This window comes from Pteropus vampyrus, unplaced genomic scaffold (assembly GCF_000151845.1).
Source record: "Pteropus vampyrus isolate Shadow unplaced genomic scaffold, Pvam_2.0 Scaffold2, whole genome shotgun sequence".
In the NCBI taxonomy this organism is placed as follows: domain Eukaryota; kingdom Metazoa; phylum Chordata; class Mammalia; order Chiroptera; family Pteropodidae; genus Pteropus; species Pteropus vampyrus.
The window spans coordinates 8,789,358-8,806,900 of NW_011888783.1; the positions used below are offsets into that span (position 1 = coordinate 8,789,358).

Genomic DNA, 17,543 nt, shown 5'->3' on the forward strand with positions numbered 1-17,543 from the left:
CAAAGGAGATTCCATACCAGGCATTTGTATGAATCAATATACTCCTACTTTCAAAAATATGATCGCGCAACCAAAAATCAACAGATTATACTCAAATGACTGAAATAGAAAAACTTACCCTGGATAGACTAAAAATAATACATGGCAGAGAGACAATCTTAAAAAAAAAAAAACTTAATTAGTAGTCTCAGAGTGTTTCAAGCTATTATGGAAATGAAAATCCAGTCTCAGAACAGAGAACTATCTTACTTGGAATTCCCTTTCACACCCAGTACATCAGTACTACAAGCCACCTGTTTCTTTAGGCTCTGGAAAGCTAAGAACAAAAATTAGAAAATGAAAGAGGAAAATATGATGACAAAAAGAAACAGGATGGACAGGTTTTCCTTGGCTACATCCTTACATTTCAAAATATCTTGTGAGGAAGTTTTGATTGGTATCAGAACTACAGTATAGTCTAATAACAGATAATAGTTGTATAAATGGAGATGAGACACAAACTTTAAATCTCACTATAAATCTGACATACAGAGAAAATGCAATTTCTTTTATTTCATCTATAATGACCCTGTCCTAAGTTTCTACCTGTTGATAAAAAAAATACATACATGGATGATAGATTTTTAAAATTGATGATAGAAGACAGATAGATGATAGGTAGGTAGGTAGGTAGGTAGGTAGGTAGATAGATAGATAGATAGATAGATAGATAGATAGATAGATAGAAAAAAATATACTTGCTAAATATCTAATCTTGTATAAAGTTTAGTCTCATTCAGTACATTAAAACAATTCCTTAACAGCCAATTTATACAACTGCATCGAACTGCTCTGACAGGGTAACATGTGCCTGGTGATCTCAAGTTCAGATCCCCTTTCACTGGCTTTGTGATCCTTCAGCTCTGACCAGCTACAGGCCTCAGATCCTCTGCATCATCTTCCATCTGGCTTCTAGCCCATGGGTCCACCCCACCATGGATGGTACTTTGGCAGGCTGGCTAGAATTCCAGAGTACCCACCACATGGGGCATCTAAACTTCAAATCTCCACTCTATCTTCTAATTCTATTATCAAGTTTACTTTCATGTGGCTATGCCCTAAGTTTTATGTGGAGGAATCCAACAGACAGCCTTTTTATAGAGCCCTAACAAAGACGGGGAAAGGCAGTATAGTTCTGAGTCCCCTGTGCCGTTGATGTTACCCCACAGAGCTAAAGCCCACTTCTGGCCATCAATATCTTCCCTGCTTTCTTCCCAGGATCTGAAGGGGCAGGACCTCCCCACTTTCTCTTCCTACCTAGACTTCTTGTACATAACACCATCCAGAGCAGCCCACCAGGCCTAAACCTTGATAAGCTAAAGGAAAGATAGAATTTAAAGAAGCCTTTCTGAAGATAATAGCCTGATTGTAAAATCCGTAAAAATCTTAATTTTAAACATGAACAGTTAAATATTATCTTTGTTCTCCTTGCACCTATTCCTATTCTTCCCAAACCAAACCCAGGTCTATGGATGCTCAAAGCCAACCAAAATAATATACACAAAAGAGAGAGAGAAAAAAAAACATGATTTTATTTATTTATTTATAAATGTTTTTTAAACTTCAGTCACATTTCATATGGAGACTCATTCACTGGTCCTTGCATGCCAACTAGGGTTTCCCTGCACCTAAAAATACAGATAAATACCACTGGAACTCTTATTCATGGCCTATCGGATTTCCAAGGTCTTTCCCAATTGTTCCATGAAATCTGAGAGGCTTGGTTTTCTTCGAGGTGCCACTGAATCATCTGCTTCTGAATTCGTGTTCTCTTCTCTGCTTTCTAGAAATGTCTATAAGTCTGTTCACTGGTGTCAACCCAAACAAGGGACAAGGCCCATCTCTCTGATTTCCTCTGCCTGCTCTCAACATAACTCTCGAGTCAGCTGTCAGTGACTTACTTTCAGTAGACATTTGGTGGTAACAGTGAGAAGGAGGGCATATCAATACTGCAGAAAATATAAAATTAAGTATCAGACATTTGTGTTTTAAAAAGCTATTGACTTTTCATAACTATTGACTTTTTGTGACTTTTCAATTTTCCATTCTTTTGCTAAACCATTTCACTTTCTATAAAGCTGCAGTACAACTTTAAAAATTTGCTTTGATTTTATTACAGATAGAATGCATTTCTGTCCAACACTTAGGTCCAAATTCACCAACTAATGAACAGATAAATAAAATGTGATATATCTATATAACAGAATAATACTTGGCAATAAAAGGAATGAACTACTAATTCATGCTACAACATGCATGACCTTTGAATACATTAAGTTAAAAAAGCCAGTCCCAGAAAAGCACATTGTACAATTCCATTATATGAAACTTATGGAATAGGCAAATCTATAGAGATAGAAAGTGGATTAGTGGTTGTCCAAGGCTAGGGATTTGGAGGAAATGGGGAGTGACTGCTAAATGGGTAGAGTTTCTGTTAATGGGATAATAAAAATGTTCTAAAATCAGTGCCCAACTCTGTAAATATACTAAAAACCATTGAAAGCACTGTTTAAATGGGTAAGATTTATGGTCTGTAAATTATATCTATTTTATGTAAATTATATCTAAATAAAGCTATTCCAAAACAAACAAACAAAAAAGTACCTGTCTCCAGCATTTTCTACCAACAACTGCAGTCAATATTTTGTGGCCAGAGGGTGTGCAGCAAGTAAGCAACACCCACTACGGGATTTTTTCCTCTCCAGGACTGTGATATGTTATAATGGCTCCCACACTGATTGATATTTGTGACTTAGTAACATCGTCGACCTTCATTTGGTGTACTGTTTATACAGTTCAGTGCTACCTGTTCTCCATTTGTCTCTTGCTGTGACTCCTATTGTTCTGTTCATCCTATCATTAAATAAATCAGTTTCATTTTAAAAGGCTGTTTTAGCTCATATTGCACAACAAAAAGCCCTTGGAAACTTGGCTCTTCACACTTATTTCTGATATCATTTTAATGAACTTTGGCACACACAGGCAAACTACAGGTAGGCCATTTTCTAACACACTCTTTTTTCAGAATCGATGTGGAGATATTAAAATCTTTGATAAGATACTTTTTTAAAGATTCATTTTTCTCTTTAAGATCTTCACAATTGAAAGATAATGAACACAGAAAAATCTGGTAAAGCCAAATATCTCATCAGAACACTAATGTCAACTATTGACGTAATACTCGAACTAGTCGATTTTTCTTAATCATGAAAAGGATGTAAATACATTTTCCAATCTATGTCCATTCATATAGCCTTATTTTTTTGGCTAATATGGGCCCACGAGGACAAGAAGGAGGCCTAGGTCTTTGTCTCAGACCAGGGCTACCAGAAAAATAGAAATCTGAGTTCATGTGAAGGTGAGCTCAGGAAATACAGGACAATTCTAGGTTGCAAAAAAGGAAAGAACTGCATCTGAATGAAGCAAAGTGTCTGCAAAAGACAAGCAAAGCAGGTGATTAGGTCTCTGAGGCACAGGCAAGAGAGATTCCCAAAGGTAATGTGATACAGGAGGTGAGATATGGTGGGATAGAGCCAACCTGTAAACAAGAAGAGTGTTGCGAAGGATACTGGCATTCTGATTTCTCTAAGCTTTTTTTTTTTTTTGAGTACATAAAATGCAGTCAATTCTATGCCCATACATATTTTTCAAAATTTTAAATGAGAATTGGAAGTGTAACTCCAAAATCTTCAAACCTGCCCAAGTATTTGATTTCAAAATTCATGTTCATGACTATACATATAGTAATTTTACCGACACCTTTCTGTGACCTTCATATCAGCCAGAGTCAGTGGAGAGAGGAGACTAAAGTGTCCAGATCAGGCACAATTTACCTCAAGTTCCCAAATAAACATTTCACGAATTCATTATGAGAAAGCATAGACGAGAGAAATAATAGAAATAAGTATCATGTCAAATAGAGGTCAAAGATGAGTGTAGGTGCTTAATAAGTGTCAGTTGAATAAATGTGAATAAAAATGTGCCCAAACTGAGTCCTTAAAACCACTCACAAACTCACCATAAAATATAGATTTTAGAAGCATTAACTAAAGACTGCTGAATACTAACTCCAAAACATTGTAATGGGCCACTTTAACCATTTACTCCATACAGTTACTCTGAGGCTTCTAGGATCAATAGGCAACCAGTCATGGTAATTTTATGAATGCTTACGATATTCCACAAAAGATAAAATTTGAGACACTTTTTAAAGATGTCAAGACCATTTGTGTCTTTCCCATTTTCTACATATGTAAACGTTTCTTATGTCAGCAATTATGCATGAAATTTCAGAATAATTTATTTAGAAAAGAGAGGTTCAGGTACATTAAAATAAAAGATTAAATCAATATGAAATGAAAATTGCCTGAAGAAATAGTAAAGTCCTCATCCTGTTGAAAGTGTTGACTTATGCACAATTAATTATTCTAATACACTATTCATTTGCAATATTGTTCCATATTTTAAGGGAATATAAAGAATTTTTAATAGAAATCAGTTTTCATTGTGAGATCATAAATAAAACCTACTACTTTTCTGATAGGTAATTATTAATAAGAGGCATTTGAAACATCACATATTCTAATTACTAATCAGGTACTTTATAAGCTTAGCGAATGGGGGTGGGGGACAAGATAGTGAGAAAGAAGATGGGAAAGCTTTTAAGCAAAGAAGGAAATAGAAATGTATAATTGTGAAGTGGTTATTTCAGAATCAGGTCAGTACTTACAATTAGAGTAACTCTAACCACAAATACAGTGGGATGATTATTTTTAATCACAGAAAAATAGATCAAATGCAAAGTTTATAAAAAATAAGGAAATATGACTAAAACTCTTGAAGATGCCAATTTTTAAACTATAGACAATACAATTGACCTACAAGAGCTATTTAAACAGTTTCTGAAACTTTTTTAAAAATCTAATTTTATTAGCTGTTGCTGCCAAGGAATGCCATCAAGTTAAAACAAAAATGTCACACAATTTGTCCTTCAGCATAAAATCACAAAAGTGTTCTATGTTATTAATAACAAGCACCTTTATTATTCATAGAGAAATTCATCTCAGTGCCTTTGAATTAAAGGGGGTTAACTTACTGAACAGTGTCCTCCATTTATTGAATACTTTCTCTAAAGCCCTGGACATTTCCAGCTGACAAATACAGACACAGTTTTCATTTTCAGAAACAACATTAGTTTGCTGCACCACTGGGTAAAATCCAAGCATTTAGTCAGGCTTGTTTCCCTTGCTGCCTGGCTTAGCACATGTAATGAGAATTATGTCTTTCACTTCTACGCCAACTTGAATACATTAGATGCAAGAATAACAGAGTCAGCACTATATCAAAACAGACATGGCTGCAGAAAATAATATAATGCATCCTTAGCCAGGTAGCATTCAACATCTAAGCATTGTAACTAATGAACCATCAAAAGCTAATGACAGACTACTGTTTTCTTTTAGTCTAATAAAATTGCATAATTTAAACGATCCAACCAATTTGTTCTTTTAAGCAGAATTACCTTAAGATTGCCCAGTAATCTACTCAAGTAACTTGCCATTGCAAAAATAAGTACATAAGGAACACAGAAATATGACCAGATTTTAGTTGAAAGGTTAAAAGGGGTACGTACCATGCCAAGCAGAATATTATTTTCTAGAGAATAGTTAGGATCACAAAAAGTAAATCTGGATAATTGTATTTATTGTTGTTTTTTATTTAGTTTAAAAAAAAAATTTTGGACTTCTTTTTTAGTAAAGTGCTAGGTGCTAGACTGTACTATTTTGCATGTGTTTTCCAGTTGAAGTCCTATAGCCATAAATGAAATAGATCCTTCATCATCTTCATTTTAAAGATGAAAAATGTGATGTTTGAAGAAATTAGGCAACTCATATAGATGTGCTAAAATCCAGACATTTCTCATTTTCTTTGATTCTGGGTAGTTACATTCTCCTGAGGTTTAGTTAGCTGTCTAAAAATTCAAATTCCTTATAACAGCCAATGTTGATAAGCAGGAATTTAAGCCATTTATTGTGCTCCTGAGCTAAAGCAACTCTTGTCATTTTGATTAACATTCATTCATTCAATGGATTTTTATTGACTACTGTGGTAGGTACTGTTAACTAACTGTTCCAGTGGCCATTGCCAAGACCCTTCCCCTTTGCTTATCTCTGCTACAGCATTTGGATATTTTTAACATTCTCCTTCCAGACTCCCTTTCAGCTAGGAGTAGATGTGAAACAGTTCTATTAAATGAGATGTAAGCAAAAGCCACCTGGGGAATTTGTGAAAACATCTCTACTGCCTGATAAAAGTGACAAATGCTGCTAGTGCCTTTTCTTCCTCTTTCTGCCTTATGTCTGAGAGTCAAAAAATATAAAGATAAAAGAACAACATCTTATCTCTGAGAGTCAAAAAACATAAAGATAAAAGAACAACACACCAAAGATGGCAGTGCAGATGTGGAGAAAAACTCCACTCAACCCTGTGACAGTCAACAGTTAGGCTTCTTCTTATAAAGAGTCAGTAAATGTCCTTACTGTTAAAGGTTCTCTTGGGTGTATCTTCTGTAATTCAGAATCAAAAAACAATTCTAACTCATGTACGTGCTGGCTAGGTTCCAGGTACTTCCCTAGGTCCTCTGAATAAAGCAAATGTTCCCATGGAACTCAAATTCCCATAGAAAAGAAATTAAACAATAAACAACTGAAGAATTTTAAGTGTTATAAAGAAAAATAAAATAGGGTAAGGGAATGAATTGTGTGACAAGACATGCTCAGGGAGTTTCTCTAAGGAGGTGACCTTTGACCTAAACGAAATGTGAAACAAAACCATGCTTTGGAGAAATCATTGCATGCTGAGGAAAGAGCATGTACAAAGGCCATGAGACAAGAAAATGCCTGACATATTCGAGATCTGCAAATGACCAGTATGACTGAAGCCCAGTGACTTAGAAAGAGCAGAACATTGCTACAAAATTTAGCAGTTCAGTTAATATCCAGGAACTTTCATTTTAAAGCTTTTTATTTATCTGAAAGGATTTAATTTCTGAAAAAGTCATTCAGTTGACTTTTGGCAATCTGCTGCCCTGTACTAAAAGACTTTTGTAGAACATTATTCTACCTCAAATATCATTTATTCATGACAACCTTGGAACAATTTCAAACACACGTATATTCACCTGTTTTTAAGGACTTTGGTGATGTCAAGGAATAGTGTAGTTTCTTCGAAGTTTGATTTTAGACATGCAAGGGATGAATAACAGCACTTGCTAGGACCATAAAATCTGGTCCCTGAACAGACATCTGGCCTATTTTTCACACTTCTTTCCCTAAGATTCCCTCAACACTAACCTATAACACTTCTTTTTTTTAACTGAGTTACCACCTAGAATGGAAAAAAATTAAACAATTTCCTCACGACATGTTTAGAAATTTTGACATCCACATTTAATGAAGAACTATGGGATTCCTTCAAGTCACCATCTGTTAACAGAGCTGCTTTAGGTGCAGTGATGCAAAGATGTTGGATATTTCCCTCCATGAGGAGACAGCTGGTAGGCAAGACAGAAAAATGATATATGCTAATCTAACCAATTAATCTGGTTTCTATATCCCTTCGTATGAGTGTTATGGCAATAAGATAAGGATGATTGCTTTTCACCTTACATCTTAGAGAGGAAAAGTGATGGATTTGAAAAACTTAGGACAGTTCTAAAAATGGAATCAGCGGAAAACACTACATCAAGTGGCAAGACTGGATTCTCTTTTAATGCATAGGTAAAATTCTAATATTAACATATAAGCTGTATTCACAATAAGGAAAGTCTCCAAGACTCCACCGTGAGTCTAAATATTGAATAAGGAGATAAACATTGATAGACACATCCACAGCAATAAAAAGTATTAGATTATGTTTTCTTCTACACTGGATTGAAATATTTATGAAAGGTCTATTCAATCATAAGAGAAAGTTTTTCCTCATAGAAGAATTTCAGCTAATAAATGTCAAAGGAATGATAGCATTGGAATATTACCATTTTGCAACCCAAATGAAAACACTGACTCAAGCAATATTCATGAAAGGATGAACCCATTCTGTAACAGATTGGTAGTAAAAGCTTCAATAGGAGGCACCAGGTTTTTATCACCAGAAACCAAGGATCAATCTCAGTCTTATAAGAGGTGGGGCAACCTAATATTGTCCCTCCCAATGTGATGCAATAGAAAGCACGTAGGTCCACCTAGGAGATAGTCTGGCCAAAAATATTGAAAATAAATCTAAGCAAACCTCTACGAAAATGGGGAACAATTATAACATTAAAAGAAAGCAAAGAGACAAATCTAGAATACGGGTAATATACAGGGTATTTACAATGAATCAATGACATGGAGGAAAAGCTAATGAGGAGATTGCTTTATATGAAAAGAGACTTCAGGGGAATCAACCACCCAACATGCAATGGGCAAATCTGAACAACAACAATCAATAATAATAGTAATGGATTATGATCTATAAGATAAAATAAGAATCAGACTGACATAAATTAATAAATAAAGAGTACAAGAGATAGCTCTTCTTTAAAGTAGAATTCCAGTTAATACAGGTACAAAGAAGACAGAAATGGAAAAATCACCATTTGTAAAATATCTCAGTAAATTTTTTTCACTCAAGAATCATCAGCTGAGGTGGCTCCATAGTATAGTGGTTAGCACATCTGCTTTAAACACAGAAGGTCCTGAGTTTGTGCCCCAGTGGAGTCATGGTCTATACCCCCGAAGGCGCCAGGCCTTCTGGGTGTGCCAGGCCCTGGGTGCATGCCGTGAGCATGTGGGAGGAGACACCTCGCCTTCAGAGATCCAGTTCTTAAGAGGAAAGGGCAACATCCTTAGGTCAGGGGTGGAAGTGGGGACGGGGGCGGTGAAATTAGAGGGAAAAAAAAAAAAGAATCATCAACTGATATGAAAATTTGTGGGCAAAAGTGTGAAAGGGTATTTAGATAGTCTCAAAATATCTTTAAAAATGGTTACAAAATAGCAACTTTATGGTTGAGAAACCTGGCAGACACCACCTGAATTAGGTGATAAAAGTTGAGTTCAGTTATAATGGGATAAATTGTCATCATGTGCCTCCTGATGCAATGTACTGAGAACACAAAAACATTTCCATGGCACTCTTGCCAAAAATACTCACTGAATTCAATCATGAGGAAGCATCAGGGCAATTCAAATTAAGTGATAATCTATAAAATAACTCGCCAGCACTTCAAAAGTGTCAAGATCATTATAGACAATACTTTATCTAATTGATGAAATTTTAATAAGTTTCTTAGATTGGATATTAGTATTATAGCAACATTAATGTCCTGGTTTTTTATAATCATACTGTAGTATATAAAATATTAACTTTGGAGACTCTGAAAAGATGTATGGGAATTCTGTGTGCTATTTTTGCAACTTTTAGAGAATGAAATTATTTCAAAAGGAATTTTTGAAAGAAAGAGAATGTGGACATTCTTCAATGTTGAGAAACATGACTAAACAGGCACAACTGGCCAAGACAGAAATAAGAATGTGCAATAACAAAACTAAGGTAAGAAAGAAAAGAAACATTTTTATACGTTTTGCAATCCAAATTAAAATGTAAAATGCAACACTGTTAAAATACTGAAACACTTCTATACCAGCTGAATCATCGGTGTCCCCTTTAACATCCCCAACCACCCATCCCCTCCTGGAGACTAATGGGTTAATGCTTTAGGGCATACTTGTTCTGATCAATAGTGTCCATGAAATAGCAGTTGTTAAATATTTTGACTAGCATCACTGGTAAACCTATCCATACTTTGAGCCAGCTACCCAAATCTTACTAATAATAGAAATACCTAACAATTATTAAGTATTTCCTGTGTCAGGCTATATCACAACAATTTATACTAATTATTTTATTTGATCTTTCAACAAATACATGAGTTTAATGCTACATTTAACTAAAAATGAAGAAACTTATACTGTAAAATCCTGCCATAATGCAATAACTGACATAAAAAAATCAATCACATAAAATATGGCTCACATTATGGTGAGGTTAATTAAGTATGTAAGCCTGTAGAGCTAGCCATCCAAGAGTTCTGTTAGTCTAATTGTGCAAACTGTCTATGGCCACACCACCCTGAATGTGCCCAATCTCATCTGATCTCGGAAGCTAAGCAGACCATCTAGGAATATATAGGTGCTGTAAAAAAAAAAAAAAAAAAAAAAAAGAGCTAATTGTGCAAACTAAAATCTTCTAGTCTCAGTTTGCTTTGGCACCACCTGGTAGTAGTTGTAAATGCAAGCTTAAATATTAATACGCATAATTCTGACTGTCTGAGACTAGGACAGTGACAGAAATTCCAGGAATCTCCTACTTAGCTCATATCCATTCCATCAGCCCCATCTAGGGAGAAAACTGGGGACTTATTAGACATTAACCCCAATTTCCCAGTCACATTCCCTACCTAGCCTCATAGTCCTTCCACCTGCAGAAGATAAGAATGAGGCCCAGTCACCAATTGTATTTTTTTCAATTGCAGTTGACATTTAATATTATATGTTTCATGTGTACAGTATAGTGAGTGGTTAGATACACCAACTGTATTTAATCCAAATGTACGTTATTATGAAGTAGGCTATCATGAGCTTCTACTTCATTGAGTTTTAAAAACTTGAGACTATGAAATTAAAAGATATGCCAAATAGTACTATTCATTGGACATGTAATCACAAAGTGCCTGCAACATTCTTCCTATTATCTCCCTGAATTTTGTCTCTTTAATTAGTTTTTAAGATGTTTATGCATTTTTTCCACAATAAGGTTTTAATTAACCTGAGACAAGGACTATGTTGTTGTGCCCCAAATCTCTCATTGCTTTGCATAGAGCAGGCATTCAGAAAATATTTAAATTTACTGAAGTGTGAGCTTTTAAACCATAATAAAGTTAAGACTATCATGTTGCATTCAGACGGAAGGTATAGAACGTGCAAAACTTTGTGGTAGAGAGCACGTGGGGAATTTTAAGAACTGAGAAAATGATGAAGTAAGAGGCTAGATAATACATAGACTTGGAGGTCTTGGTAAAGATTTTTTTTTTTTTTTTGACAATCCTATGAACAATACGAAAGCATTAAACATTAGTCATAGATTGCAAAGTAGAATTTGGTTTTAGATTGTTGTTTGTTAGCCATCTATCTCTTTTTAACTTTCTCAATTAGTTTTTATAAAAGGTACCCTCATTCCCTTTGTCTAAATAAGAAAAAGAATTTAGTTCTGTCATTATTTTAAGGTTTTTTGATTAACTAGAATGTAAGAGTAAATGCAACAGAATTTAAAAGTCACCTCCTTAAGCCCTTGTCAAGCCTTTTATACTTTATTATAGTCCTCACCTGCCCAAAGAGGGTCCCAGGTCTCTATGGCTAAATTTTATGGATCCCAAAATTGCACATAAGACGTGGCACCTCTCATCAAGTTGAGGTGGGAGTATATAAAAGCTCTTGACTGACTCAAATATCTGATGTGTTCTTGGAAAGCTTAGGATCAAGGATGGGAGAGGGACTAGATATACAAATAACCACCACCAACCACCAACACGTCCCCACAAAAAAAGAAAAAGACACTTTCAAAATACAGATACAACAAAACTAGCATTATATAGGTTTAAAAAGACCATGTCCAGGCAGTGCCCTCAGCGGTCCCCCGGATCTGTCTCTTACTTCAACAGTGCTTGGACGGAACAGCCCAGGGACACAGCTTCTTCCAGCCTCCCACCACCCTCCAACCTCTTTTCCAGTTGCAACCTTCGGAATCCTCCCAGCCATACTTGGCCTCCCAGACCAGTTAACACCGTTTTTTGAGCTTAACTCCTTACTACCGAACCATGAGCTCTCAAATCTGAAAATATTATTCCACCAAGGTGGAGGCCGAAATCAATTGCCTGGTCACCTGCATCTGCAGGCTCCTACACGTACCTCTCTCTGGGCTTCTATTTCAACCGCAGGATGTGGCTCGGGAAGGCGTGGGCCACTTCTTTCGTGAACTGGCAGAGGATAAACGCGAGGGCGCCCAATGTCTCTTGAAGATGCAAAACCAGCGTGGCAGCTGCGCCCTCTTCCAGGACCTACAGAAGCCTTTCCAATATGAGTGGAAGCCACCATGGTCATAGAGAAGAAACTGAACCAGGACCTTTTGGATCTGCGCGCCCTGGGTTCTGCGCACGCAGACGCCCATCTCCGTGACTTCCTGGAGAGCCACTTCCTAAATGAGGAGGTGAAACTCATCAAGTAGATGGGCAAACATCTGACTAACTTCCGCGGGCAGGCCAGCACCCAGGCTAGGCTGGATGAGTATCTCTTCAAAAGGCTTGCCCTCAAGCATAACTAGGAGCCTTTGAAGCCCAGAGGCTTTTGAGGGGCCCCTCTGCATCCCCCTGGAAACACTGAGCCTCTCCCTGCAAACACTAGACAGCCTTCTAAACACCCTGGAGCCCTCTCCCATGCCGAGGATTAAATTGAAACAATAAAGATTTTTGCACACAACAAAAGGGGGGAGGGGTGTCAAGTTGGAACCATTAGAAATTGTTTAATAAAGAGGAGATAATTGAGAAGGATGAATATAAGAGGTTAAATATAGGATATGTTTCTCTGTTCTTGCAAGAACGTTAGAGTTGCATTTTTGTTGTTGTTTTTGTTGTTTTTGTTTTTTTAAACTTAGCACTTCCCATTATGTGAATTTGGGCAAATTATTTAATCTCTAAGAGACTAAATTTCTTCATTTCCAAAATGGAGAAATTCATAGATTTGTTGTAAAGATTAAATGAGAGATGACAGAAGATATTTAGTTTAGTGATGAGCTCAGTAAATGTTAATTTCTGTTATTATTACTTTTATTCAACGGGTAAACAAGGTGGGTTCAATTAAACGGTCAGGAACTTGTTTCAGTTTTTGCATTTCTTAGGAGCTGTTTAATTCTCCCAGGTGTCTTCACTGTAATAAGGTGAATAAAGCCTTTGGAGGTAAGTACAAAAGACCTCAATTAGAGCCCTAGTTATCTTCTTTTTGTCTGAACACCACCTTAGACAAGCCACTTTATCTCTCTTCACCTGTTCCTAGTTTCTAAAAGCGAAATAATGCCTAATTCACAGGGCTGTGCTAAAGACTAAATGGGATCATAGAGGTGAAATGGGGACGATCAAACAAGTAGCTATGGAAACCTACCTAGGCAAGTCTCTCCAGGCTGTTCTAGATTAGTGCTTAAAAAGTGAATTCTTTATTATATGAAATGAAATGACATATGTGTTTTCAAAAGCTAATTTAAAGATCTTTTTTCAATAATTAAGGAATGAAGGCAACATGTTAAGATGTAAAAAACATGGTATCAGACATAACTATGTTCAAATGCTGACTTCACCATTCACTAACTGTATGACCTTGAGCAACTTAATTAACCACATTGAACTTCAGTTTTCTCCTGTGTAAAATGGAGATAATAATTACCTCAAAGGGCTAGTGGGAAGATTAAATGAGATTTACATTCTAACACGGTAACATAATTGGTCTTAAAGTTAACTCTCCTCTCCCACTTTTACCTTATACTGTAAGATAACAGGCAAAAAGACTTGATATTTTTTAATTCTTTGAAGAAAATATTCTTATTCTATAAAACTCTTAATGATACCTTATAGTAGTTCAAGTGTCTTTAAACAGCAATTGAAATAATTCTATTTTTTAAATGTCAGATTGTAGAATGTCAAGTGTTCGATAAACAACTAAATTTCCTTATTGTTTGGATAACAATCTATTTTATACTTTATTATAAAAACTTGATTTATAATGTGTAAATTTGAGTAAGTACTTTATTAAAATAAAATACTGTCCTTAGCATGTAATTGCACTAGAGTTAATTATATAGTAATAATAATAAGCTAATTCAGAAAAACCACACCCACAAATTTAAGAATATTAGAGATTTTACATAGGATTAATCAGCTAGTTAATATTGTTTTCTGAACATATGATATAATGACAATAAATGAATAAATGTGAAAGTGAGATATAATTCAATCAATATAAGCCCTAAAAGCTTAGACTGAAAAATTTTTTCCCTGATAATGGATGTATTTTGCTCTAAAGTTACCCAGATAAAAGCCAAAGTATTTTGCACCCTTGCTTTAGTTAATTAGTTCATGTAGGCACAGCCTAAATGCTTATAATCCAAACTCTTACATCCTAAAATGCCCCTAAATGAAATTAATATCAGAAGTAATTCAGATGAAATTACTTGAAGACACATCTTTGGTAGCTAAACAATGGTGTTCATAATTTAATTTCAGTACTGGCTAATGTCTTTCACATTTTTATGTAAATAAATTTAATAAATAAAATGCCTATTAAAGTAGATAGCAAATAAATTTGTTTATAAATCAATACATCAATATTTATTGAAGGCCTATTTTGTACATGGCAAGGTGATACCATCACTGATTAAAGTCATTTTTGATAAAATTAATGTCTTACATTTTAGACCTAAAACGTGCTATTCAACAATCTATGACCAGGAAGCCATGTAATTAGTCATTAATTTTAACTTTCCTCCTCCATCAAATAAGTAACTGAGTGAGATAATTTGATTTTCTCTTGAATGCTGTATTAGGGGTACAAATAAACTACCATAATAAAATGATCACTAGTCCTGAGTAATAAAAATTTCTTACTTTGCATATGAGAAGAGTTACATATAAAGAAGCAAAGCACATTTCATATTCACCCACAATAAAAGCTCATTGGACTTATTTAGCCACCAATCTAGCTCAGGAAAGCAGATTTACAGAGATATATTTGCATACATCAGAAACAATAAACAGGATTATTGAAAATATGACCTAAAATATATATACATTTACAGTTATAGCTATATTTATATATAGTTATATAGTATCTAAATTGTCTCTGTTTTATTTTGAAAAATATGTTAAACATGTGAGTCGATTAGCAAAAGATTTTTCAAAAGTATTTTGGTCCTTTATTAAAAATTTCTTAGAAAATAGCTTCAAGACAAAATTTGTTACTAAATACATGTTCACCAATAGAAAACAAGTATTTGTGGTGAATAACTTTCTTACTGAGGTAGCATTGGTTTGTAACATTATATAAGTTTCAGATGTACAACATAATATTTTAATATCTGTATACACCATAGAATGCTCAGCACCAAAAGTCTAGTTTCTATCCATCACCATATATTTGAAGCCCTTTACTCATTTTACCCCTACCACCCACCCCCTTCCCTTCTGGTAACCACCAATCTGTTGACTGTATCTATGAGTTTGTTTTTCTTTTGTTTCTTTCTTATTACTTCCTTTCTTTTTTGTTTTATATTCCACATATGAGTGAAGTCACGATTTTTGTTTTTTTCTGTCTTACTTATTTCACTTTACATAATACCCTCAAGGTCCATCCATGTCCCAAATGGCAATATTTCATTTTTATGGCTGAGTTGTATTCCACTATATATATATGTGTGTGTATATATATATTACATATTTATCTATTCATCAGTTGGACATTTAGGTTGTTTTTATATCATGGCTATTGTTAACAATGCTATAATCTGTCATACACTGTTAGTAGGATTGTAAATTGGTGCAGCCATTATGAAAAACAGTATGAAGCTTCCTCAAAAAATTAAAAATTAAACTACCATACGATCCAGCTATTCCACTCTGGGTATTCAAAGAATGTGAAAACACTTATCCGTAAAGATATATGCACCCCTCTGGTGAATAATTTTAAATGGTGGAAGTAATAGAAAAATCCGAACCATCCGAATTATTCCATCACTGTTAGTGAACTGGAGTGAAAATAGTGTTAAGTTAGCAAAAGTGGGTGATGTTGCTAACTTGTTCCTCTTGTTCAAGCCCATTAGAACTGGCAGATAGAAAAGCAGAGTGGAAAATTTGACAGCTTTAAGCAAAAGAATTCAATCTAGATAAAATGTTAGGCAGAAATATAACAAAATTGTCAAGATTCTCCATTTACAGTGATGGTTTCTCAAACTGCAGGATCTTCTTCAGGGTTTAGCAGTCATTACATGCCCCAATCAAAGTGTTGTTTTCCAAGTACACCTATCCCTTACTAAATGATTTTCATTAGTACTTGAAAACCCTGCTGTTAAGTAAAGAGCTTTTAAATTTTTTTAAAAAAGTATTTCCATTAAATTTAATGGGAAAATTGTGATGTGTTCCATCTCAATACAAGATACTCGATTTTCACAGCTAGAAAAATATATCAGTTGATGAAAACATGTTTATAGAAGTAATAAACAGAAATTTGAAAGTAAACAAATACAGCTTGTACATAACATGTAATGTTATTGTTATTGTCCTTTTTTCTTACTTCTGAAACATCTTCCTTACCTATTTTTCAGATTTGGGGACTCATGATTATTTTGCACTTAAAACTGCACTTAAATATAAAATCATATCACAGAAAAACACCTTTTGGACAAAATATAGGCTAAGTATGAGAGGGCATAATAGACTGAAGATTCATAAAAGATAGTACATCTTCATCCCTCTCGAGTATGTGCATGATGAAGTTCAGAATATGCTACCCTAAAATACTTAAGTTGAATATTTTAAACTTAAGTAACTTGAGAAACAGCAAGTGCCGGAAAGACTCTCTGATCTTCCTTTCTCCCCTGAAGCAGGTCATGAAACTGTCACGTGAGAGTTGCCCTCCATATCCCAGAGGAAAGGATAGTCCTTATCTTCAAAGATAGAAGGGCAAGGAGAGGAGTATGAACAGGCCTTGCTATGTTTCCCTGTTTACCAGCCTTAGTGCATAGCCGTTGGCTCTATTTCATTTTTGCATTAACCTTCACTTTCCTCAAACCTAATAAAAACACTCAGATTGTACCATTTCTTTGGGTCGTCATTTTTTTATGAAGGTTCCCATGTCATATAAAACAAATATATATATGTATGTGTGCATACATATATATATGTATATATATACACATGTGTGTGTGTGTGCGCGTGTGTGTACACATATTTTTTTTAAGCCAAGCGAGCAATCTGTTTGCTTATTAAAGAAGGATAATACACTCTCAAGATGGGAAAAGCAGACAGGCTTGATGATGAGCAACTGCCATAAAATTCATATTTAATAAACTTCTATGTTTTTCTCTTGTTAATTTGTCTGTCTAACTTATAGGCCTCCCAGCCAAAGAACCTGGAAGGTAAAGGAAAAAGATTTTTTTCCTTTCCTACACACACGAATGTTTTGGATTCATTCATATATGGCAGGAAATTCAAATGTGTTCCATATGATAACCTTTGACTAGAAATTGTTATTTCAAGTAAATTGTTGAGTATGTCTGTGCCTGAAACCATGATGTTGAACTATCACCTTTTATAGTGTATTTATTTAGTGTATCTTTTAGTGAACAACTTGTCTTGGGGAAAAAAAGAA

The 17,543-nt window shown here is 34.9% G+C and overlaps 1 pseudogene; it reads left to right on the top strand.

The window, feature by feature from the left end:
• Positions 1-11,953: 11,953 nt before the first annotated feature.
• On the top strand, positions 11,954-12,456 carry LOC111737530 (annotated as a pseudogene).
• The last annotated feature ends 5,087 nt before the right edge of the window (positions 12,457-17,543 follow it).